Below are 24,101 nucleotides of genomic sequence, written 5' to 3' on the forward strand. Positions count from 1 at the left end.
TTTTTATTCTACGTCTCAACAGTCTCTAATGTGGACAATGAGCTAAATTTTGTCTGACGATCTCTCAGTCTCTCTTCCTCTCTTTCTCTCCCACTCTCTAAAAATAAATCCACAAACATCAACAGAACGTGGTAGGTAAGCATTCACACTTCTATTAGAAAATGAATATTAATTAAGTCAAGAAAAAAATCGTTATTTCCAATCCTCAAAACAGTAGTGGTAGGTATCTTTCTTTTTTTCCTTCTATTTTTCTTTAAAGCAAATACATTTTTTCTATTTGAATTTATGAACTGATGTATGCCTAAGAAAATTAAAAGAAGATTTGAGATGAAAGGAAAGGAAGCTTTGTTACTTTTTCCCTTTAACCTCTACGCAGGCAGTAGCACTGGTAACCCAAATAGCTAGCCATTAAGATCTCCATGTTAATCCACCCCCAAATATCCTACTATTAGCTCCATACCAAATGCATTTTATTCTGATGAGGAAGATGCTCAGAGCAGTCAAAATGTTGATAAAACCCATGAAAAAGGAAGAAGAGGAAACGCTTTCATCTCACAATGAGCGTATCAATGTACAAAGAAACTGAAGCCTACAGCCCCGTCACGTGCCAACCTGCAGTTCAGCGTGAGATCAGAGAACTTCCTCCTGGTGTCTGCATCTATTCCTAACTGCCCTACTTAAAAGGGGGAAAAAAGTGAGAGAAATATAAATTGGGGTGTATATGTGTGTGTAAACAGACCTTTTTTCACTGTGTATTTACTGATTGTCTACTCTGAGCAGAGCACTGCCAGGCACACAAGGCTAAGTGAGACATGGTCTGCTATGTTGCAAAGGTTTCCTTCCAGAAAAGTGGATTAGACAGAACAATGGGGCCTTATACCCACCCCTCTCCCTACCCCCTCACTCCCACTTCCCCCCCACCCCTACCCCCTCCCACCCTGCCTACTGCCCTACATACACCCCAACCACCGCTTCAACCAGCAGACCATAATCTGAAGCAGGTCGTGAATCCCCTCCTTCACAATCTTCCATAGGGTTACAGAGTTCTCCCTCTTCATTCATCCTGGACTCGTCACAGCTGGAATCCAATCATTGCAGCATGCCCAGCCCACACAGAGTTCTCTAGCATCCCCAGATAAATCACGTGACTGCGCCCAGCCCTAGCTCCAGCTCTCTTTGCTGCCAGAACTGCTGCTGCTTTTCACTTCCCACCTGCACCCTGCACGTCATCCCCCACCCTACCCCACTCCCACCCAGGAAGTTGTCCCTACTCCCACCTGCCTCCCCCTGCAGCCCCTCGCATCTCCTGCCCACCAGCCCTGGAGATGCTGTCTCTATTGTCGTGTCATTTTCCATCATTCTCCCCAGCTCCACCATGAACCTGAGGAGGCAAGAACCATGTCTTTATCCTCTCTGCCCTCGGAGCCAAGGGCAGAAAAACTTAAGAAATCTGTGGTCTTGAATTAAATAGAACACTATAAAGCAGTCCGTGCTGACTGTCTTCAGAGGGACCCCTAGAGAGTCGTGAAAGTCCAATGGAAAAAGGGAGGAAGAGGAAGTCACAGGAAGGATTCCTTCCAGCAGCCTTAAATAAAACCTGCAGTGCCAAGAAATCGATAGTCTCAAATCTCAGAAATGCACAAGGGTAAAGGGCACACACTCCTGCAAGTGCCAACAGAAACCTTGAGCTAAATAAACAGTGATGTAATATTAGTAGAAATCAAAATAAACCTTTCTAAAAACAAATAGTGCATGAGCCACAGCTGTAAGCTTGTAAACGGACTTTTAAAGGGGCATAGGACAGAGGTTAAGAACCGTCAGGATTATCTCCACTATGAAGCAACAGGCACTGGCGAAACACAAAACCTTTGAACTCACAGCTTTAGTTCAGATCTTGGTTCTGCCATTTGGTAGCTGTTTACAGTGGCTACCATCAAAAAGACATGAGATAAATGCTGGAAACTCTTGTGCACTGTTGGTGGGAATGTAAACTGCTGCAGCCATTATGGAAAACAATGAAGAGGTTCCTCAAAAATAGTTAAACACAGAAGTGCCATACGATGCAGCAATTCCACCTCTGGGACTATTTCCAAAGGAAATGAAAACACTAACCCAAAAGATATCTGCATCACCATGTTCACAGCAGCAATATTTAAGAGTCAAGGCATGGAAACATCTACTGACATATGAATGGATCAAGAAAACATGATATATATACACACATAATGGAATATTATTCAGCCATTAAAAATGAGGGGCCCCTACCATCTGCTACAATATGGATGGACGTTGAGGGCATTATGCTAGATGAAATAAATTGGGCAGAGAAAGACAAATACCATATGATCTCATTTATATGTGGAATCTAAAAATGAAAAAACAAAAGCAAAAACTCAGACTCATAGAAAAAGACAGAGTCTGTCATCACCAGACTCTGGAGGCAGGGGAAGGGAGAATTGGAAAAGGTGGTCAAAGTACAAGTTTCCAGTTTACAAGATAGATAAGTGCTGGGTGGGCAGAGGCAGGGATGTGCAGCATGATGGCTACAGTTAACACTGCCGTATGACACGACATACATACAGTAAAGGTGTTGAGAGGAAATCCTAGGGGCTCTCATCACAAGGAAAAAAATGTTTTTTCTTTTTCTGCTTTCTCTTTTTATATTTTCTCTTTTTGATATATCAGATGATGATGCCATCCAAACTTACTGAGTTAATCATTTCACTATATACGTAAGTCAAACCATTATGCTGTATACCTTAAACTTCTACAGTGATATATGCCAATTATATCTCAACAAAACTGGGCAGGGGGTGAGGAGATGGGTAAAGAAGATCCAGAATGTAAAAGCTTGCCACTTTGAATAGAGTGGCCATGGTAGACCTGCCTGGGAAGGTAATGTTTAAGCAAAGAGGGTGAGGGAGGGAGCTCTTCAGATACCTGAGGGAACAGTGGTCCAGGCAGGAAAAAAAACCAGTGCAGAGGTCCTGGGGCAGAGTCAGCCTTAATGTGTTCCAGCTTCACAGGGGTGTCAAGAGTGGCTGGAGCAGAGGAAACAAGGAAAGCTGTAGAAGGTCAGGGGGAGTAGGCCACTATAAAGACTTTGGTTCTGACTTGAAAAACAGAGATCCATGGTGTGGTTTTGAATATGGAGTCACTCTGACTGCATCAGCCTAGAGGTGAAAAGGAGGGACCAACTGTAAAGACAGAAGCAGGAAGAACCACTAGAACCCTATTATATAAAGTCAAATGAGTGATTATGGCAACCAGAACAGGGCTGTAGCAGCAGAGGTGAGAAGTGCAACAATCGTGGCTACACTGCTGACCTTTGAACAACGTGTGTTTGAACTGCTTGGGTCCGTTATATGCAATGGTAAACACTACAGAGCTACAGGATTCATGGTTGGTTGGATCCCAGGATATGGAACCACAGATACAGAGAGCTGACTATAAAGTTATAATGTGGATTTTTGACTGCACAGAGGGCCTGCACCCCTAACCGCCACATTGTTCAAGGGTCAGCTATACGTTGAAGCTGAGCTAGTTGGATGGATACAAAGCATGAGAGAGAGGAAGCAGGAAGCATCTGGAGTGAGCAAACTGAAAGGATGGAGTTGCCATTCATTGTGGTGGGGAAGGCTCTTAGGAGGGCCAGGTAGGTGATCAGGCATCTGGCTGTGGACATGTTGAGTCTGAGAATCCCTGTACACATCCCGAAAAGCTGTGAAGGACACAGTTGAAAGTCAGAGGCAGCTGGTATCTGAATTTGGGAGAGAAGATATGGGTCAACCGAGATAATGTGTTAGAAATTACAGTCCGCTTAACTATGGCCTTGAGTGTTATGTCACACCATAATTAGTCTTGAACCTGTGGTTCTCAAATTCTAGAGTTCACAAAAATCACCAGGAATGCTTATAAAATACTGATTCTTGGGCCCATCCAGGGACGAGGGTGGGGAGGGAGAGCAAGGAATGTATATCGCTGAGCTCAAGGGATTCAGGAGTTGACTCACAGACCAACCTCTGAAAAATCTCAGGGTCTCTTCCCAAATCAGATATTCCAACTATCTGGACAATATTTACTTAATTTCTCCAATGACTCATAAAAATACACCCTCCTTCAAAATATTAAGGAGGTGGGGGACAGTGGTGCTGGACACAGAGTGATGACACTTGTTTAAAGCACACTTCACTTGCTGCCTCGTTATAGACGGCCTCAATGCTGGTTGGGTCAGTTCCATCCCAGCGGGGCTGAGCCATGAGTTCAGTGGGAAAGTGGACCCAGGATGGTCTCCCATCCTTCATGCTTGTTCCGCTTTCTTAAGTGCAGTTCACCCTGATTCCACATGCCACAGTTATACCAACAGAGTCATGTTAACAAAACTCTCCTCTCAGTGAACAATGCTGAGTATCTACATGGACTACATGATGTGAACAGTTTCTGTATTTAAGTATCCTCTACTGCTGCTCAGTCACTCAGTCCTATCCACCTCTTTGCGACCCCATGGACTGCAGCACTCCAGGCCTCCCTGTCTTTCACTGTCTTCCAGAGTTCAAACTCATGTCCATTGAGTCAGTGATGTATCCCACGCATGTGTGCTATATCGCTTCAGCTGTGTCGGACTCTGGGTGACCCTATGGACTGCAGGCCCCCAGGCTCCTCTGTTCATGGGGATTCTCCAGGCAAGAAAGCTGGAATGGGTTGCCATGCCCTCCTCCAGGGGATCTTCCCAACCCAGGGATCAAACCCGTGTCTCTTGTGTCTCCTGCACTGGCAGGCGGGTTCTTGACCACTAGTGCCACCGGGAAAGCCCAAATATCCTATACCTAATATCAGTCACACAATAGGACACAACGCTTCCTTGAATGGCGTGGCAGCCAGCCTCCAAGATGGTCCCCACTGATGCTCAGCTCCTAGTGATCACACCATTCTGCAGTCCCCTCCCCACTGAATAAGAGTAGAATAAACAAGTGACAGTAGGTGACTTCCAAAGTTAGACCATAAAGTCACAAAAGGCTGTGGCTCCATCCTGGTCTCCTAGAGCTCTTAGCCTGGGGGAAGCTGGCAGTCATGCTGTGGGGACACTCAAGCGACCCTGTGGAGACGCCCAGTGAAGGCAGAGTGAGACCTCCTACCAACAGCCAGCACCAATTTGCCAGCCACGTGAGTTCAAGTGGATTCTCAAGTCCCAGTTAGGCCTTCAGATGACCTTAGCCCCAGCAGACTTCTGTTGCAACTTCATGAGAAATCTCGAGCCAGAATCACCCACCTAAGCTGCTCCTGAATTCCATATCCACAGATACTATGAAAGGAAGGAAATGATGATTCTCGTTTTAAGCTAAGTGTTGGGATGATATGTTTTATAGCAATAAGTAAATAAAAAGGGATACCCTAAGTGTTCTCACAGCTTTCCATAAAGAAGCTTATTAAAACTCATATGAATGCAATGAGGTAAGCACTTTTTAGTAAGCCCCCATATTAAAAGAAAGAAAGAAGGAAGGAAAAGAAAACAGGCAATGAGAAGTTAAGTTCTTAGCCAAGGCTACTCACTCAGGAAGTAGAAGAACAGGGGTGGAAACCAGGCGGTCTGGCTCCGAAGTTTGTACTCTTAGCCACCACGCTGTCCTGCCTTGGGTGTGGGAGTTGCCTTGAAAAGAAAATATTTGTGCTTCTTAGCTTATTCTGAGTAATACTTTGTACTCTAAAATACTTCTTCTCTGTTTTGGCATTTACACATAGTACTTTTTTAGAAACTGACTGCAGTTCAAGACGTGATTTTTGACTTGGAGTAAACATTACTTTCTTCCAAAAAACACATTTCTAATACTATAAAACATCACTGGGAAAAAGTATTCAGGGATCAAAGATTCACTTCACCGTCAAGCTATAGGCTCTTCAAAGCAAGGCACACCTCTTTCAGCCCAGCCTGCAATGAAGGAGACCTGGGTTCGATCCCTGGGTCAGGAAGATCCCCTGGAAAAGGAAATGACAACCCACTCCAGTATTCTTGCCTGGAGAATCCCATGGACAGAGGAGCCTGGTGGGCTGCAGTCCATGGGGTCACAAGACGTCCAACACGACTAAGCGACTGAGCACAGCACCCAGCAATGTTTACTCATCCTTCCTGACACAGGGTATTGTGGAGGAAACATAAAAAGAGCTAACAGTGAGTCTTGCTCGAATCCTTACCACCCTACTTAATCTGCATAATGGGGCATTTGCTGATGTTATCATGTATTCTGGGCCTTTTCTGTTAACCATCTCCCTAGCTTAACAATCAGCTCTTTGCATGAAAAGACTAATGGTTTGCATCTCTTCTACCCTCCATAGTGTGTTGCACATGATAGACTTTCAAATCTTTGTTTATTTAAGACATTTCAAACTTTCAAAAATAAAAATCATTCTAGTTGTTCCTTGAACAGCTTCCAATTCCACAAGCTCCTCTTGCTCTGACATCCATCATTTCTGTGGTGAGACTCAGTTAACCACCCCCTCCCTGGTCAGGTCGGAAATAAAAGGACAGAATGGCAGTGCTCCCAGGGTTCTAATTGTGTCCAATGGAACCAACCCAAAGTCTACCACAGGGCTATCTTGTGTGTTGTGAACCGCACACTTTAGGAGGGACCTTGGCAAACTAGAGAAGAGTGACCAGATGGAGAAAGATCTGAAAACCTAATCAGAAGGCTGAAAGGTGTTTAGTTTAGAGAAGACTGTACTTGGAGCATATGCCCAAGCATTTGAAAAGCTGGCCTGGGAGAGGAGGAACATGAGGGACTGGGATGTGGATATATGCCTATCAAAAAAAGAGAGTTGGGTGGGTGAATAAATTTGGAAAATGCCACAAAGGCAATCCCCCCCTGAGATTCACAGAGCACATTAGCATACAAAAGATTCTGAAAAAATCCTCTAAGAAAGAAACCTGTGTTAGAATTTATTTACCGTATCTACTGTGTACACTACTCTTATTTCCCCATATAATGTCTCTATTGCAGGCAGATTCTTTACTGTCTGAGCCTCTGGGAAAGCAAATAAGGCAAATATTGCAGTAAAGTGAGTCACACGAGTTTTTGGTTTCCTGATGCATATAAAAGTTATGCCTACACTATACTGTGGTCTACTAAGTGTTCAGTAGCATTATGTCTTAAAAAAAAATGTATATACCTTAATTTAAAAATACTTTACTGCTAAAAAATGCTAACCATCATCTGAACCTTCAGTAAGTCATCATCTTTTTACAACTGTTACATCAAAGATCTCTGATCACACATCATCGTAACAAATATAATACCGATAAAGTTTGAAACATTGCAAAAATTACCAAAATGTGACAGAGAAACACAAAGTGAGCAGATGCTATTGGAAAAACAGTATTGATAAACTTGTTCAATGCAGGCCTGCCACAAATCTTCAACTTGTGAAAAACACAGTATCTGAAAAATGCAGTGAAGCAAAGCACAATAAAACAAGCTATGCCTATAGCAGGCTCAAGATTCTGTGGTTCTATGATAATTATCAGGAAAGAAAACAAAATTTCCACGTTGGGGTTCCCATGCTCATTTGGCCTTCCATCTGGAGTCAGGGGTCTCCACTTCATTAGAAACAAACAGTCTCACTATTCTTATGTTCCAACTACATTTATAGCGTTGTAAGTATTTATAAAGATGCCTGTCCCTCTAGACAATGACTCAGCCTGGAGGACCCGGTCCACCTGCTCCTCAGCTGTGTAATGGACATGATAATAATACCTACATCGTGTCTAGCTTCCATGGTCTTCATGACCTTCCTGCTACATTTCTCACGCAGGGCAGAGTATTGCAAAGAAGAGAACTGCACAAGTTGCTGGGGGATGGGAGGAGTTGGGGAAGGGAAAGAGTGAGAGAGCGCACACACTCCAGAGATCTGTACAGTATTCCCTTGAATAATTAACAGAGTACTGATTAGAGCATGTGTGTGAGAACTACGTGAAAGGGTTAAAGGAACAGTACCTAGATTATCTGCAGACCTAGGATTAGTGTCTGTTCCTGCTAACTAGACTGGAAAACACTATTAATTCAAATATGTGGTACTCAAAAGCATCATGCATCAGTAATAAGGAATAATTAATCCTATAATAAAGACAATTCTGGTTCTGCCTAACAAATCTTGAAAATAAGCCCTGAAAGGATTAAACTGTTCTTTTTAATTTTAAAATTTATTTTTTTACTGTTATAAATGCATTAACTGCATCCCAGAACAAAGCTCAAGAATCTTTATAAAGATATAAAAATATCCAGTACCCGAAAAGGTAAAATTTATAATATCTAGCATCCAATCAAAAATAACTAGACATGCAAAGAAGCAGAAAACTACAATCTACTACAAGGAGAAAAAAAAACAATTGAACTCAAAACATAATGGACACAGATGCTAGAATAATCATAAAATGACATTAAAATAGTTATTGTAACTATATTTTTATCCACAAAGCTGGAGAAAATATTGAACATGTTAAGTAGTGACATGGGAGTCATTCTTAAAAGAGGCAACTTCCAGAGATGAAACTCATAATATTTGTGATAAAAAATAAACAAAATGAGGTTAATATGTAAAATAGATAGCCAATGGGAATTTGCTGTATGACTCAGGGAACTCAGACAGGGGCTCTGTAACAGTGGGATGGGGAGGGAGACAGGGGTGGGGGACATGGGTGTACCTATGGCTGATTCTTGTTGATGTATGACGAAAACCACAAAATTCTTTAAGGCAGTTCAGTTCAGTTCATCGCTCAGTCGTGTCCGACTCTTTGAGACCCCATGAATCGCAGCACACCAGGCCTCCCTGTCCATCACCAACTCCCAGAGTTCACTCAGACTCACGTCCATCGAGTCAGTGATGCCATCCAGCCATCTCATCCTCTGTCGTCCCCTTCTCCTCCTGCCCCCAATCCCTCCCAGCATCAGAGTCTTTTCCAATGAGTCAACTCTTTGCATGAGGTGGCCAAAGTACTGGAGTTTCAGCTTCAGCATCATTCCTTCCAAAGAAATCCCAGGGCTGATCTCCTTCAGAATGGACTGGTTGGATCTCCTTGCAGTCAAAGGGACTCTCAAGAGTCTTCTCCAACACCACAGTTCAAAAGCATCAATTTTGGGGCGCTCAGCTTTCTTCACAGTCCAACTCTCACATCCACACATGACCACTGGAAAAACCATAGCCTTGACTAGATGGACCTTTGTTGGCAAAGTAATGTCTCTGCTTTTGAATATGCTACCTAGGTTGGTCATAAGGCAATTATCCTTCAATTAAAAAAATTAAATAAACTAAATGAGGTTAGAAGCATATTAAATATTATGAGAAAATGATTAGAGTTTAAAAACATAGCAATAGAAGTTATCCAAAATAAAACACAGGAAAAAGACTAAAATATAAACAGAGCATCAAAGAACTGTGCAAAAACATCAAGAGGCCTAATACACAAATAGCGAGTTTCCAAAGGAGAGAAAAGAGACAAATAAGCAAAAACACGTGCATAAATCACAGCTTCAATTTTATAAAATTTGATAAAAATTATAAAAACATCCAAGAAGTTCAACAAACTCCTTGCACAAGCCCAAGAGACATGAATAGAACTATACCAAAGCATATAATGTATCAAATTTCTGAAAACCAATGTTAAAGGGAAAACTCGTTAAACCAAACAGAGAAAATAGACACTTTACACTCAGAGGAACAAAAATAAGCAAGATATTAGAAATAATGTAAACTAGCCAAAAATTAAGCAACACCTTAAAGGAACAAAAAGAAAAAAATTCACCTATACCCTGTGAAAATATCTTTCAAAAATATATGTGAAGTAAAGACATTGAGGCCTGTAATAGTGACAAAAACTTCTCATTGGCAGTTGTACACTATTGAAAAAAAAAAAGGTAAAGTCCTTACCTTTGGAAATGAAAGAATGAGGAGGGAAAGAAATGGAAATGATGTCAAGTGAAAATGTGGATCCATTCAAAAGATTGAAGACCACTGGAAATGATAACTATGTTGGTCCAGTATTTTTCTTCTTATTTAACTCTTTACAAGACAACTGTCTATTTAAGAAGGATAACACATCATGACCAGTGTGTGGGGGTTAATCCCCCAAATGCAAAGTCAGTTTAACATTTAAGAATCTACCAATGTTTTATGAATACAATACACTGTATTAACAAACTAAAACGAAAATCCACATGATCATTTCAATAGATAACAGAAAAAATGCTGGACAAGATCCAACTCCTTTCTGATAAGATGAGCAAACTGAGAAAACTGAAAATATTAAGGAACTTTCTTAATTAGATGAAGGATTTCTATGAAAAACCTATTAATTACATCATATATAATTGGGAAAGACTAGGTTCATAAGGAAATACAAAGGGCATAGAATAGACAACTTTGGAAAAGAAAGTTGAAAGAGTAGCGCCATCTGACTTTGATGTTATTATAAAGCCACAGATATCAAGACAGTGTGGTATTAATGTAAAGGGAGACAAATAGATCAATGGAACAGCACAGAGTCCAAAAGTAGATCCACACTGTGGGCAACCAATTTTCAACAGCGGTGCAAAAGCAATGCAGACGAGAACGGACCATCTTCTCAGTAAATGATGCTGGAGCAACTACATCCACACGCCCCCAAATGGACTTCGATCCGTATATCGTATCATCTTTAAGAATTAACTCAGAACAGTTCATATACCTAAGTATAAACCTAAAACTATAAAACTTCTAGAAGGAAACCTAGGAAAAAATCTTGTGTTAGGCAAAGATTTCTTAGCTATAATAGTAAGTATACAATTCCAATAAATGAAAAAAAACTGATAAATCATACTTCATCAAAAAAAATAAACCTTTTGCTCTTTGAAAGATGCCCTTAAGAATGAAAACACAGTCATAGATTGGAAGAAAATGCTTAAAAATCATATATCCAAAAAAGGACTTACATTCAGAATATATAATGAACTCTCAAAACTCAGTAACAAGAAAACAACCAACATTAACACTCGGCGATAAATTTGAATAAACACTTCACCAAAGATGACATAAAGATCGCAAATAAACACGCTTTTAAAAAGACGCTTAACATCATTAGGCATTCAGGAAATGCAACATCGAGTAACAATGAGGTAACACTACACACCTGTTCCCAAGGCTAAATACTTGAAAACTGAACACAGTAAGGTTAGTGAGGTGTGAAAGAACTGAAAGTGGGGATGTAAAATAGAGCAGCTATTTTAGAAAACAGCACAAAAGTCTCTCAAAATGTTAAACACCCTTAGACTATATCCAGACCATATTCCCCTCCTAGGCATTTAGCCAAGAAATGAGGGCAGACATTCACACAAAGAACCACACATGAGTATTCACAGCAGCTTGATTTGCAGTAGCAAAAACTAGGAACGATCCAAATATTCACGAAGAGGCAAATGGATAAACCAATTGTAGGCTATCCATACAATATAATACTGCACAGCAATAAAAAGGAATGAGCTATTGATACCCTCAACAATGTCGATGAATCTCAAAATAATAATGCTGGATAAAGGAAGTCAAACAAAAATATAAACTGTTATGATTCTATTTCCATAAAACTCTTTAAAGTGCAAACTAATCTATAGAGACAGAAAGTTGATCAGCGGTTGCCTGAGGACTGAAGTGGGTGAGGGAGGAAGGAGAGGAAGAGATTACGAAAGGGCACAGGAAACTTTAGGGGTGATGGCTATGTGCCTTATCTTACTTCTCATGATAGTTCCATGGACATATGAATATGTCAAAACTTATCAAACTGTATACCTTAAAATGTACCCTTTATTATATGTCAATTACACCTCAACAGAATAGGTAAAAATGAACAAATAATAATAAATGCTAACTTGATCAAACCAGTAAAAGTAAACAGAAGGTAAGTTGGCAGAATACAATGAGCTTATCAATTGTCATTAAAAGTAAATAAACTGAATTAATTCATTAAAAGAGACAGTAAGACTGGCTTAAAAAGAAATTAGACTCTGTACTACACACAAAAAGCAGATGTAACCTACCATATGTTAACTTTCCTCACCCAGAAGAATTAAAATCTTAGTAAATTAACGATTTCTCTTAAACAGAGGAGTTAAAACTTAGGATACTTACTAACATGATTTTACATAAATCATGATCCGAGAGAGAGGGCAGTATTGATTTTTAAATTAACACTCTAAAGTCTAATTAACAAGTTTTTCAGAAGAATGTTGTCCTTGTTGGAGGTTCTGGGAATAACACCACTTGTTAACTAATGCACTGCAGTGCTCTTTAATCTTTTATTCCCAAGGTTTCCAAGTTGTTGCTTCTAAATAACTATACATGTTGGAGAGTCTTTGAGGGGGCAAGTCATAGTCTATGATTTAACCAATGAGTTAACAGCATTTATCCATCTGGAAAAATACTAGAGGATACTAGTTTAACACATTATTCATTTGCTAATCATTGGTGGCCAACAGCTCTGATGAATCTTGGGTTAGAAACATATCTCCTGATTCTCCTTTCTAATGGAAAAGGGATTTGGGGTCAGTGTAATGACTGGCTCTGTATTTTGTTGCTTATTGCTTGGTCCAGAGTGTCCATCGGGGTGGGGAAGAGGAAGATAAGGATCATGTCCAATCTGTGATGGGCCTTGACTGGCCCTCTACAAAGGTCCAGAGCTCAGTAACTACTCACGGACGGCTTTAACCGGTACTACAAATGGGGTGGATTAGAAGGAACACTGGTTGTATCAGAATCACCTGAGGTTTGTTAAAACGCAGATTCTTGGGCCCCTGTCCCAGTGGCTGACTCGGGAGGTCTGGGGAAAGGTTAAAAATGTGGATTTCTACCAAGTTGCCAGATAAGCTGCTGCTGCTAATTGGGAGACCACCATCTGAGGATCATTCTTTTTCTTTTTTTGCCACGCAGCGTGTGGGATCCTAGGTCTCCAAAGAGGGATTGAATTCGTTCTCCCTGCATTGAAAGCTCTGAGTCTTAAGCTCTAGACCACCAGGGAAGTCCCATGAGGAACACTGTTTCGCCTGTTTTCCCTTCTCAGCTTCAGCCTCCAGCATTTCTCTTGCCACCTTTTGAGGACAAGTGTGTGGTAGTGAGTGCCTTCTCCAGGTTCCCCTTGTAAGACTTGACCCCTCATTCCCTGACAGCGGGGAGTGTTAGGCACCTCTGATTGCACTAGCCTCAGAAAACTGGATGTTCAGAGATTTCCTGAGTACCCCGGGTGTCAAGAACATGGTGAACGCACACAGATAATCCTCCGAGGTGGTGGTCTGGCACGTAACAGGGATGCCTTTGCTGCCCTCCTGGCTTCCGGCTGGTCACAGGGTGAAGCAGCCGCCACTGCCAGGCGAGTCAGATGGGTGCCTGGTGTGCTCACCAGCCTGCAGGCAGACTCCCAAGGAATGTGCAGCGCTCCAGGTATGCACAACCACACAGGCAGGTGGGGTCAGAGGGCCGGGCTGCGAGGGAGCAGGGAAGGAGCCTGGAGGGTTCCTACCCTGATGAGGGGTACTGTGATCTCCCAGCCCATTACCCCCAAGAGGCCAGCAAGTTCCATCCTGTACTCACAACCCGTCAGACACATTAGGTCTAAGAAATGCAGGGCAAGGAACAATGGTTTAACTAACGCTTTTTTTCATTCATTCAACCAACATTTGTTTGAGCTTCTACTATATGGGCTTTAGGTTAATCTTGATATCTAAAGGGGATTAAAACATAATCAATCCCTTTCAAGTTGTTCACAATATGGTATAGGAAGCTGGACAGGAAGAAGGTATCCCAGTGAAGCACCTTTAGAGGCGGTATAACCCATGGCTAAGAGCTCTAGAGCCAGAACATCTAGCTCCAAATCCTGTGCACCCTTGGGCAAGTCACTTAACCTCTCTGGGTCTCCACATCCTTACCCGTAAAAATGAGACAATACGTCATAGGTACATCTGGTGTAAGGTCTAAATGAATTAATAGAGACTTCCCTGGAGATCCAGTGGCTAAACCTGTGTTCCCAACACAGGGGCCTGGGTTTGTTTTCTGGTTAGGGAACTATTAATAGATCCCACACGCTGCAACTAAGAGCTCACATATCACAGCTAAAGATCCTGCCAGCCGTCATCAAGACCCGGCACACCAAATAAAAATAAATAAATAAATATTTTTTAAAATGAGCTAATACATCCGAAGTGCTAACAGTGTAGCTGGTACCGAATCCTGGTTGCTAACTATTGGCAATATTGGCATGACAAAGCGAAAGCTGCTGAGGACATGCAGGGAGGAGAGGTCGGAGACCCAGACATAAAGCTCAGCACCTCAGAGCGGCAGCCGGCCCTCTGTCACACGAGCAGGTGCAAACAGCACCGCAAGGCCCCTTCCGGTGAGAGCGGCGGGCCGGAGGGCCAGCCAGTAGGCACACTGGACACAGAAGTGGAATTTCTCCTGCCTAGATGTGGAGGAGTTAGGGAAGAGTGAAGGGCCTCTCTACTTCACTTGGATTCAGGGGACGTTTGACAACATCTCACTCACAGTCAAGGGCATCAGCTGAGACTAGCCCTGGTGGTTCCGTGCTCGGGCAGGCCCCTCCTCCACTCAGGGCCCCCCGGAATTCGGGGCTACATCCTCCGTCCCAGCCCCACCCCTTCAGTGCCCCCACTCCATCTCTGGGCCTGTTTTCCTGTTCTTTTCGCAACTGCCACTGAGAACCTGCTGCTGTGCACACACACCAGCTCTCCTGGCCAGAGGGCCTGCCAACACCGCAGCACTTGCTGGCTGGAAACTCTCAGACAGCCTCGGGCCAAGGCTTTTGGGAACACAGCCCTGTCCATGAAGACCCAGGTCAAGAAAGGATGACATGAGAGCCAGAGCTCACAGCAAGGCCAGTGGCTCCCTGGACAGTGACTCAGGGGCAAGTGGGTCAGGAGAGAACTGGCCAGCAGGCAGCCCTCCTCTCAGCTGCCAATCTGGGTGGCCCCGGCCATGTGGATCACCCCTGCTGGACTCAGCTGGACCTCCAGCTTGTGGTCTTCCGGTGCTCATGTGCCGTGAGGGTGACTGATCACAGAGAAGAGAGAAATCACCGAGCAAATTCAGAGTGTGCCCAGGGTCTGCCTTGTGCTGTCTTATTCTCTAAGCACTTCTTGCCTGCTCCCTTCTCCCCAACTCCAATTAAGAAAAAAGGGAGGGACCAAGTGCTTGGAACATCCTGGATGCTAATTTCAATCTAAAACCCTGGGTAAGAGCCCTGGCCTGCAGCCCTCAACTTCCAGCTCAGCCACCCTAGGCCTCCATGGCTATAAACACTCAAGTGTTTGATGAGGCAGCAACAGACCCCAGGCAAGCCTGGGGGTCTGGGTGCCCTGAGCAGCAGAGTGGACCCAAAGATCTCAGGTGAGACCCGCCAGCTGCAGACAACAGCCAGTGTGATGACAACGACAACATCTGGAGGGAAGGAGAGCCAGGGAAGGGAGATGGAGAGGGGTGAGGTTCTCACAGCCCAGAGGCACTGGTACTGCCAGGACCCAGGGGCCCAGTGCTGCCATCAGCAGATACCCAGAAGGTAGCATGAATGAGCAGAGCATAAAGATGGAAAGAAAAGGGAACGGTAGGAACTATGATGAACTGAAATTCAGATTTTTAAATAATACCATATCAGCCAAATAAAATCCTGCCTCAGGCCTGCAGATGTTGTGCATGACACACAGCCCCAGCTGTGTGGAGGAGGCGACCCCAAAGGGATATTCCACCATCAGCCATTCATTCTTTGTTTCTTCTGTCTCCGGGTAAAATGCAGACTGTGGGCTTTAAGATTTCTTAGCTAACACAGTTATCCTTACTGGTTTCTTTAAGATAGAAGGAAGGAAGAATAGAAAAAATAATCAGCATGAATGGGTAAATTATTTGATAAATTAACATTTATTAATATGTTCGGAATCAAATGTTACTTGTATGAGGTGGCAGTTGTTCAATGAAAGGAACACTTGGCTAGGAGTCAGACAGGCTTGAGTCTAAATCCTGGCTCTGCCACCCACTAGGAAGTTAATTAACTTCCCTAAGCTGCAGCTTCCTCCTTGGGAAAGTAGCAATAATATGCGTACCCTGGATGACTATGAAGATTCAATAAAACAAATCCAGGACAGTGTGCGACCTAAGATAATTCACACTCAATAAATGTTGTATGAACTCTAACCATCTGAGAGCCAGGTTCTGCAGGACAGAGACTAAGGGCTGGAGGAGAGAAGGGCAGGGAAGAGCCCTTCAGAGCAGCGCTCTCCCGGAGCCTGCGTCAGAGTCCAGTCTACCTCGGAGCCACATGGGGCCACACTGCCCCGCTGCGGCCACTGGCTGCACTACAGCTGCACCTGGCTCGTGCCTCATCTTTCCTCCGCCACTGGAGGACTAGCAGGCCAGTAGACCTACTTCACCCTTGTCTCTGCTTCCTGTGAGGCCCTCATGCTGTCTTACACAGAGCTGGTTGGCTGCTGAAGGTAATTATCTGAGACTGCAAGAGCCAGGCTTGTCCAATCTCCCAAGCAAGCTGCCCAGACTGGGGGGCATTTGCTTAGCTTCCCTGATCCAGCACTAACCTCAGATTTCCAGCCCAGATGGTATATCAGGATACCTGGGGGAGACATTTAAATAGGGAGTGATGTGTACATTCTACCCTACTCCAGTGGAATCAGAATCTCAGGGTGAACTGGAGAAGCCATATAAAATGAAAAAAACTCGAGGAATCTCAAACATAGTCAGTCTTGAAAACGCATTGTTTCAACCTCCGCTGTGCCGCACCCAGTCCCCTCCCGAGTCTGTCGTGGCTGTATAAGTAGCACAAGCAAGAAAAGACAGTGTTCCATGCACTGAAGTTAGTATTCTCGTGGAGCGGGAAAAGCGAGGGGTGAGGAGCCAGTGAGATGGGTAGAGAGAATAAGGGGCACGAGGAAAGATGCAGAAAGGCAGGACAAGGGGAAGCAAAACTGGTGTGCGTGTGTGTGCACACACACACACGTGCACAAAGATGGGGCAGAAAGGAGAAAGGAGGGAGATACAGGAAGGCAGATATTCATGACCATGACAACATTTTGTAAGGCAAGAGATAATTCAAGCCAAATCAATGAATAAATCCTAGATTAAGAAAAAAATGTTTTAATCTAGGCAAAGTATATGCGACATGCAAATGCTCTTACATATTGACAAGAAAACAAACAACACAATAGAGTCAGAAAGAGAAAATCCAAATAGCAAAGTCATGAAAAGATGGGGGAGTGCACAAGTGGTTGGGGAAATGCAGATGGTTATTTTATATCCAAGCGGCTGGCAAAAATCAAAAAGCCACTTACTTATGGCTAATTAGGATGCAGGAGAAGTGATTTCTTTAAATCTGCATGATAAAAATATCAACTGTCAAAGAACTTTGAAAAGCTATCTAACACCATCTAACAAAATTTACCTCTCATCATTTAGTCCACCTGTTCCAATGCTGGGACTAGATGACCTAGAGATAAAATCCCCTGTACATAATGATGTATGTTCAAGAATGTTCACTGCTACATTGCTCATGGTAACAAAAACACTGGTAATAAAGAGGAAGTCCACAAACAGGGTACTGTTGAATAATGTTAATACATCCCGCCAGCTTAATATGCCTTAAACATCAATCAAGGAGAATGAATAAAAGCCTTACCACAGTTGGATTGCAGAGACTGAGTGTTGTTGGATAAACTGCAGTAAGGCAAAATGTTTATAATATTGCTCCGTTTTTGTGAAGCATAAACACTGATAGAAACTCCTGTCTGTGTGTTCATGTGTGTGTTTACGTGTGTGTAGAGAGCTGGCTTGTAGGCAGCACACACTGAGAGCCACTGGTATTCAGCTGGTGTTTATTCTCATTGGTTGCTACTGTGCATATTTGTGCTACATATTTTGAATGTCACTCATACATGTATGTGATCATATTATTGCATGTAAGTACACAAGAAGTACGGGGCTTCCCAGGTGGCTCAGTGGTAAAGAAACTTCCTGCAACGCAGGACATGCAGGTTCAATCCCTGGGTTGGGAAGTTCCCCTGGAGTAGGAAATGGCAACCCACTCCAGTATTCTTGCTTGGAAAATCCCGTGGACAGAAGTGCCTGGTGGGCTACAGTCTGTGGGGTTGCAAAGAGTCAGACACGACTTAGTGACTGAGCATACATATAAGAAATACGGAGAAAATACAAATAGGAATATTATAAGGTGTTAACATGAAGTATGTGGGAAGGAAAACAGGGCTTTGGTGGGATGGGGGAAGAAGGGTAGCCAATCTAATAAACAAAGAAAAATAAAGCAGTTTAAAAAAATGTGTAACAGGATCATAGTTATATTATCCACCCATGTAAAATTATATGTATATATGTTTTCATGTATACACACTTTCCTAAAATATAATTGTTAAGAGTTTATACAATTTGATTATTTTTGCAATAATGTTGTTTAATAAACCAAATCCCAGAGAAGCTACACAGGCTTAAGAATCCTGCCAGAAGAGGGAACTAGAAGTGTGGAGCGGGAGTACCCATACAAGGCAGAAGTAAACCTCTGACGTAACACGGCCAGCAAACTCTAGACCCCACCTGAATGCAACAAGTAAAGGCTTAAGGAGGGATCTGCTTACTTCAAATGCAAAAGCAGCGATGAGGAACACCAAGGATCAAGGAAACACGTCATCACCAAAAACTCCAGTAACCCTCAATTAGTGAGACTCTTCGACAAATGGTGCTGGAAAATCGCGACAGCTACAAGTAAAAAAAGCAATTAGATCATTCTTTAAACGATACACAAAAATGAGGTCAAAATGGATTAAAGACCTAAATGTGAGATTGGACACTATAAAACTCCTACAGAAAAACACAGGCATGACATTCTGGGACATAAAGGATATCTTTTTGATCTGCTTCTTAGAATAAAAGAAATGTAAACAAAAATAAATAAATGGGACCCACTTAAACACATTTGAACAGCAAAGGAAAAATTAAACAAAACGAAAAGACAACCGACAAGGAGAAAATACTCCCAAATGATGTGACCAACAAGGGATGAGTCTCAAAAGCTGACAAGCGATTCACAGCACTAAACAGCATGAAAACAAGCAACCCAATCATGAAATGGCACAAGATCTAAGTAGATTTTTTTTTCCCAAAGAAGACATATACCTGGTCAAGAGGCATATGAAAAAATGTTTAAAATCACTAATAATCAAACAAATGCAAATCAAAATTACAATGACATGGGCCATCACACCACTTTAAATGGCTGTCACCAAAAAATCAACAAAAAATAAATTCTGGGGAGGGTGTGGAGAGAAGAGAATCCACCTACACTGCTGGTGAAAATTTAAACTGGTACAGCCACGGTGGAAAACAGCATGGAGATTTCTGACAAAAAACTAAAAATAGACCATCATATGACCACACACTTTCACTCCGCAGACATAACCATGAGGCAAAACAATACACGCAAACCAATGTTCCCTACAGAACTGCTTCCGAAGACATGGAAACGCTTATATATCAAAAGATGAATGGAAACATGTGGTACATATACACAAAACAAACTTACTCAGAAATAAAGATGAAGGAAAGAATGCCATTTGTGCCAACATGCCAGGACATAGCAGAGATCACATTAAGGGAAGGAACTCAGACACAGAGAATGTGAAAACCATCTTGGTGTTCTGAATGGGGAAGCATCAGGGAGGGGAATTCATCAGGAGTTTGGAATGATCAAAGACTGAAGCCTTACTAACAATAGCCACGACATGGAAGCAACCATCCATCCACAGAGAGTGGACCAGGAAAACGTGGCACACGTATAAAAGAGAATACTATTCACCCACTAAAAAGAAGGAAAATACGTCATTTGCAGCTAGCAGGACAGACCCACAGATTGTCATACTGAGTGAAATAAGGTAGGTGGAAAAGCAATTATTTCCAATTGCATCTCCGTGGACCTGAATGAAGTTACTGTTCTGATAACTGCACACAATATGGAGCATCCAATCTAGTCCAATACAAAAGAGACATTCATTTGGCACACAAATGGAAAGCCTACTGCATTCTGCTGAAGGTTCGGTGACCCGCGCTGGGGTCCCATGCTTGCACCCCTAACAGCCTCGGGGCCCATGGCTGCATGGTCATGGGACTGAGGGAGCTGAGAAACTGCTGCCTGAAACTGAGCCCCCACTGGACCTGTCATGTTTCTCCCCACCGGATGAAGCCACAATCTCCGGGCGGGGGTCTGCCCTTCAGAGCTAAAGCAAGTCTAGTACACCCAGAGGATGGTGGACCCTGTGGCTAGAAGAGCTCTGAAAAGGCGTCTCTGCCTCTCCAGGGGTGGGGTTCCCACCTCCAGCCTCCTTCCTAAAGACTTGCCCCACTTCTGGATGACAGCATTGAAGCCAGGCTAAATTCAAGGGCTTGGGACTGGTGGGAAGTGGGGCAGGGGAGGGTGAAGGGTAAGTGGAGAAGACATTCACTGAGGCCCAGGTGCCCCTTGAGCACATATGGGAATGACCCAGTGCCGCCACCTTGTGGCCATTTCTGGTAACAACAACTTGAAAACCCCTGTCTCTGGGAACTTCAAACTCACAAGGACTGTGGAGCTAGAAATGACTCCAGCCCTCAAAGACTGGCCTGAGGTGGGCCATCGAATCACAATTCGAAACAGGGCAGGCTTTCCAGAAGCAAATCTCAAAGGGTAAATTCAACAAACCTCGTACATGGGAAAGGGAAAAAAAAAAAAACCTATCAGATAAAATACTCCTCTCCATGGCTCATTCCCTGCTGCTGCTGCTGCTAAGTCGCTTCAGTCGTGTCCGACTCTGTGCGACCCCATAGACGGCAGCCCACCAGGCTCCCCCGTCCCTGGGATTCTCCAGGCAAGAACACTGGAGTGGGTTGCCATTTCCTTCTCCAATGCATGAAAGTGAGAAGTGAAAGTAAAGTCGCTCAGTCGTGTCCAACTCTTAGCGACCCCATGGACTGCAGCCCACCAGGCTCCTCCGTCCATGGGATTTTCCAGGCAAGAGTACTGGAGTGGGGTGCCATTGCCTTCTGCAAATCAAAGTGGCAGAGAATAAGCTCGAAGCTCATACAAAAGCCATCATCAAAACAGCTGCAAACAATGAAACCAAGAGAGGACCTGGATAAAAGGGAACACTCCTGTGCCTCTGTTGGGAGAAATGAATAGGTAAGAGCCACATGGGAGAACAGCATAGAGGGTCCGTCTAATCCTAAAGCAGAGAGAGCTTCTGATCTGCAATCCCCAGTTAGGCTCATGTACGGAGGCTTATCAAGGGAGAAAAGTCTAATTGAGAAAGACAGGCACCGCAAAGTTCCCTGCAGCCCTACTCACAACAGCCATGACAAGGAAGCAACCATAATGTGCACCGACACTGAATGGACCAGGAACATGGGGCACACATACAGGAGGGAATGCTACTCAGCCATTAAAAAGGATGAGAATATGCCGTTTGCAGCCACATAGATGGACCCAGAGACAACATACTAAGGGAACTAAGACAGATGGGAAAAGAAATGCATCTGATGACATGCCTTATATGTGGCATCCAAAAAGAAATCATACAAATGAACATATTTACAAAACCGAGACAGACTCACACACATACAGAATGAACTTATGATCGCCATGGGGGAATAATGGGGGGTGGGGGAGGCTGGATCCTTAGGGAGCTGGCACCGACTGTACACACGGCTCTATTCAAAATAAATGACCAACTCGGTCATACCGTGGAGCACACTGAACTCTGTGTGACAGCATGGGGGGAGGGCTGTTTTGGGGAGAAGGGATGTGCATATATGAAAGGCTGAGAACCTCGCGATCCACATGCAAAGAACACCACAATGTCAATTGGCTATTTTCCAAAACAAAATAAAAATTGGAAACAACACCCAACAACTTATTATCACCTTCGAGCCCACAGGATGGGCACCATCAACACGTGGGAAAACCAGGAATCCTACAGAGGGCCTGGGAAAAGGGAACGCTCTTCTGCCTCCCCTGGGAATGCCAATTAGTTAACACCCACTCTAGAGAACAGCAGAGCAGAGCCTGAGAAACCTCAAGAAAGAGATGGCCTAAGATCTGGAGCACACATCCTTGGGCCTGTTGCCAGAGGAAACTATACTTGAAAAGATACATGCACCCCAACCTTCACGGCAGCACTGCTTCCAAGAGCCAAACCATGGAAGCAACCAACAGGGAAAATGACACAGGCCTGGACAACACGATGTGGTACATACATACAAGGGAAAGGCACAAGCCATCCAAACAAAAGGAAAGAATGCCACTGGCAGCGACAAAGGAGGACCTAGGGAGGAGCCCAGGAAGCCAAGCCAGTCAGAGGAAGACCGATAGCATACGGCATCACTTCCAGGAGGAAGCTCAAAATTCATTCAAATTGACTCACTGAGAAAAGAGACACCAACTCACACTGGAAACCCACTGGAAGTTCCAACTGGAGAAACCTCTGAGCAGAATCCATCAGGAGTCTGAATAGACAGTCACATACGGATATAAAAACAGGCCTCCATGAGGACCTACAGGAGAGGACGGGGAACCCTACCCGTCGCCCTGTACAGCCCAGACAGACAGGCAAAGCGCCAGAAATGACTACATATACATCTCTGTGGACCTGAATCAAGTTGCTGTTCCCATAACCACACACAACATGGAGAATCCACTCTAGTCCAGTTAAAAAGAAACATTGATTTTGCACATAAAATGAAAAGCCTACTGGATTCAGCTGAGGCCTCGGTGACCTAGGATGGGATCCCATGCCTGCACTCCTAGCAGGCTCGAGACCCAAGGCTGCACCGGTCCTAGGGCTGGGCAACTGACATGCTTGTGCCTGAAACTGAGGCCCCCGCTGGACCTGTCATGTTTGTCCCCTTGGGATGAAACCACGATCTCCAGATGGGGCCCCGCCCTCCAGGGCTAAATCAAGTCTTCAAACTATACTTCAAAATGACACATGCAGCCCAACCTTCACGGCAGCACTAATTCCAAGAGACAAATCATGGAAGCCACCAACAGGGTAACTGACACAGGTCTGGACAACACGATGTGGTACATACGTACAAGGGAAAGGCACAAGCCATCCAAAGAGGAGGAAAGAATGTCATTTGCAATGACAGAGGAGGACCTCGGGACGATGCCAGGCAAACACACACTAGAAGCTAAAGCAAGTCTAGTGCATCCAGATGATGGCGGACGGCGTGGTGGAAGAGCTCTGAAGTCATGGGGTCTCCACCTCTCTCAGGGCCAGGGTTCCCGAACCAGCCTCCTTCCTAAAGACTCGTCCCACTGCAGGATGATAACACCCTGAACCGGACAATATTCCAGTGCTTGGGATTGGAGGGAAGTGGGGCAGGGGAGGGTGAAGGGTAACTGGGAGAAGACGACTTTCACGGAGGCCCAGGTGCCCCTTGAGCTCACATGGGAATGACCCGGTGCTGCCACCGTGTGGCCATTTATGGTAACAACAACCTGAAAACCCCGCCTCTGGGAACTTCAAATTCTCAAGGCCTGTGGGGCAGGAAGACTCCAGCTCTTGTCAAAGATTAGCCTGAGGTGGGTCATCGAAAATAATTTGAAACAGCACCAGCTTTCCAGAAGTCAGTCTCAAGGTAAATTTAACACACCCCATGAAATTAAAAGACGCTTACTCCTTGGAAGAAAAGTTATGACCAACCTAGATAGCATATTGAAAAGCAGAGACATTACTTTGCCAACAAAGGTCCGTCTAGTCAAGGCTATGGTTTTTTCTGTGGTCATATATGGATGTGAGAGTTGTACTGTGAAGAAAGCTGAGCGCCGAAGAATTGATGCTTTTGAACTGTGGTGTTGGAGAAGACTCTTGAGAGTCCCTTGGACTACAAGGAGATCCAACCAGTCCATTCTGAAGGAGATCAGCCCTGGGATTTCTTTGGAAGGACTGATGCTGAAGCTGCAACTCCAGTACTTTGGCCACCTCATGCGAAGAGTTGACTCATTCGAAAAGACTCTGATTCTGGGAGGGATTGGGGGCAGG

At 43.9% G+C, this 24,101-nt stretch overlaps 1 long non-coding RNA gene across 15 annotated transcripts in view; it reads right to left on the reverse strand.

Annotated features, from left to right (window-relative positions):
* The window catches only part of LOC147374366 (uncharacterized), a 162,966-nt gene that overhangs the window by 77,016 nt on the left and 61,849 nt on the right, over nucleotides 1–24,101 (reverse strand). For 10 of the 15 annotated variants that reach the window (XR_015162680.1, XR_015162673.1, XR_015162677.1 and 7 more), the window contains one exon: nucleotides 5,551–5,647. The exons of 2 other annotated variants lie outside the window; for them this stretch is intronic. This is a non-coding gene — a long non-coding RNA (uncharacterized LOC147374366). Of the gene's footprint in view, nucleotides 1–986; nucleotides 1,066–5,550; nucleotides 5,648–18,665; nucleotides 18,787–24,101 lie in introns of those variants that run through there. 3 more of the 15 variants (XR_015162675.1, XR_015162674.1, XR_015162684.1) reach the window with 2 other exon arrangements.

The sequence above is a fragment of the Bos grunniens genome, chromosome 4 (genome assembly GCF_055505025.1).
Source record: "Bos grunniens cultivar Pamir isolate PY7600 chromosome 4, Bosgru_T2T1.0, whole genome shotgun sequence".
NCBI classification, from domain to species: domain Eukaryota; kingdom Metazoa; phylum Chordata; class Mammalia; order Artiodactyla; family Bovidae; genus Bos; species Bos grunniens.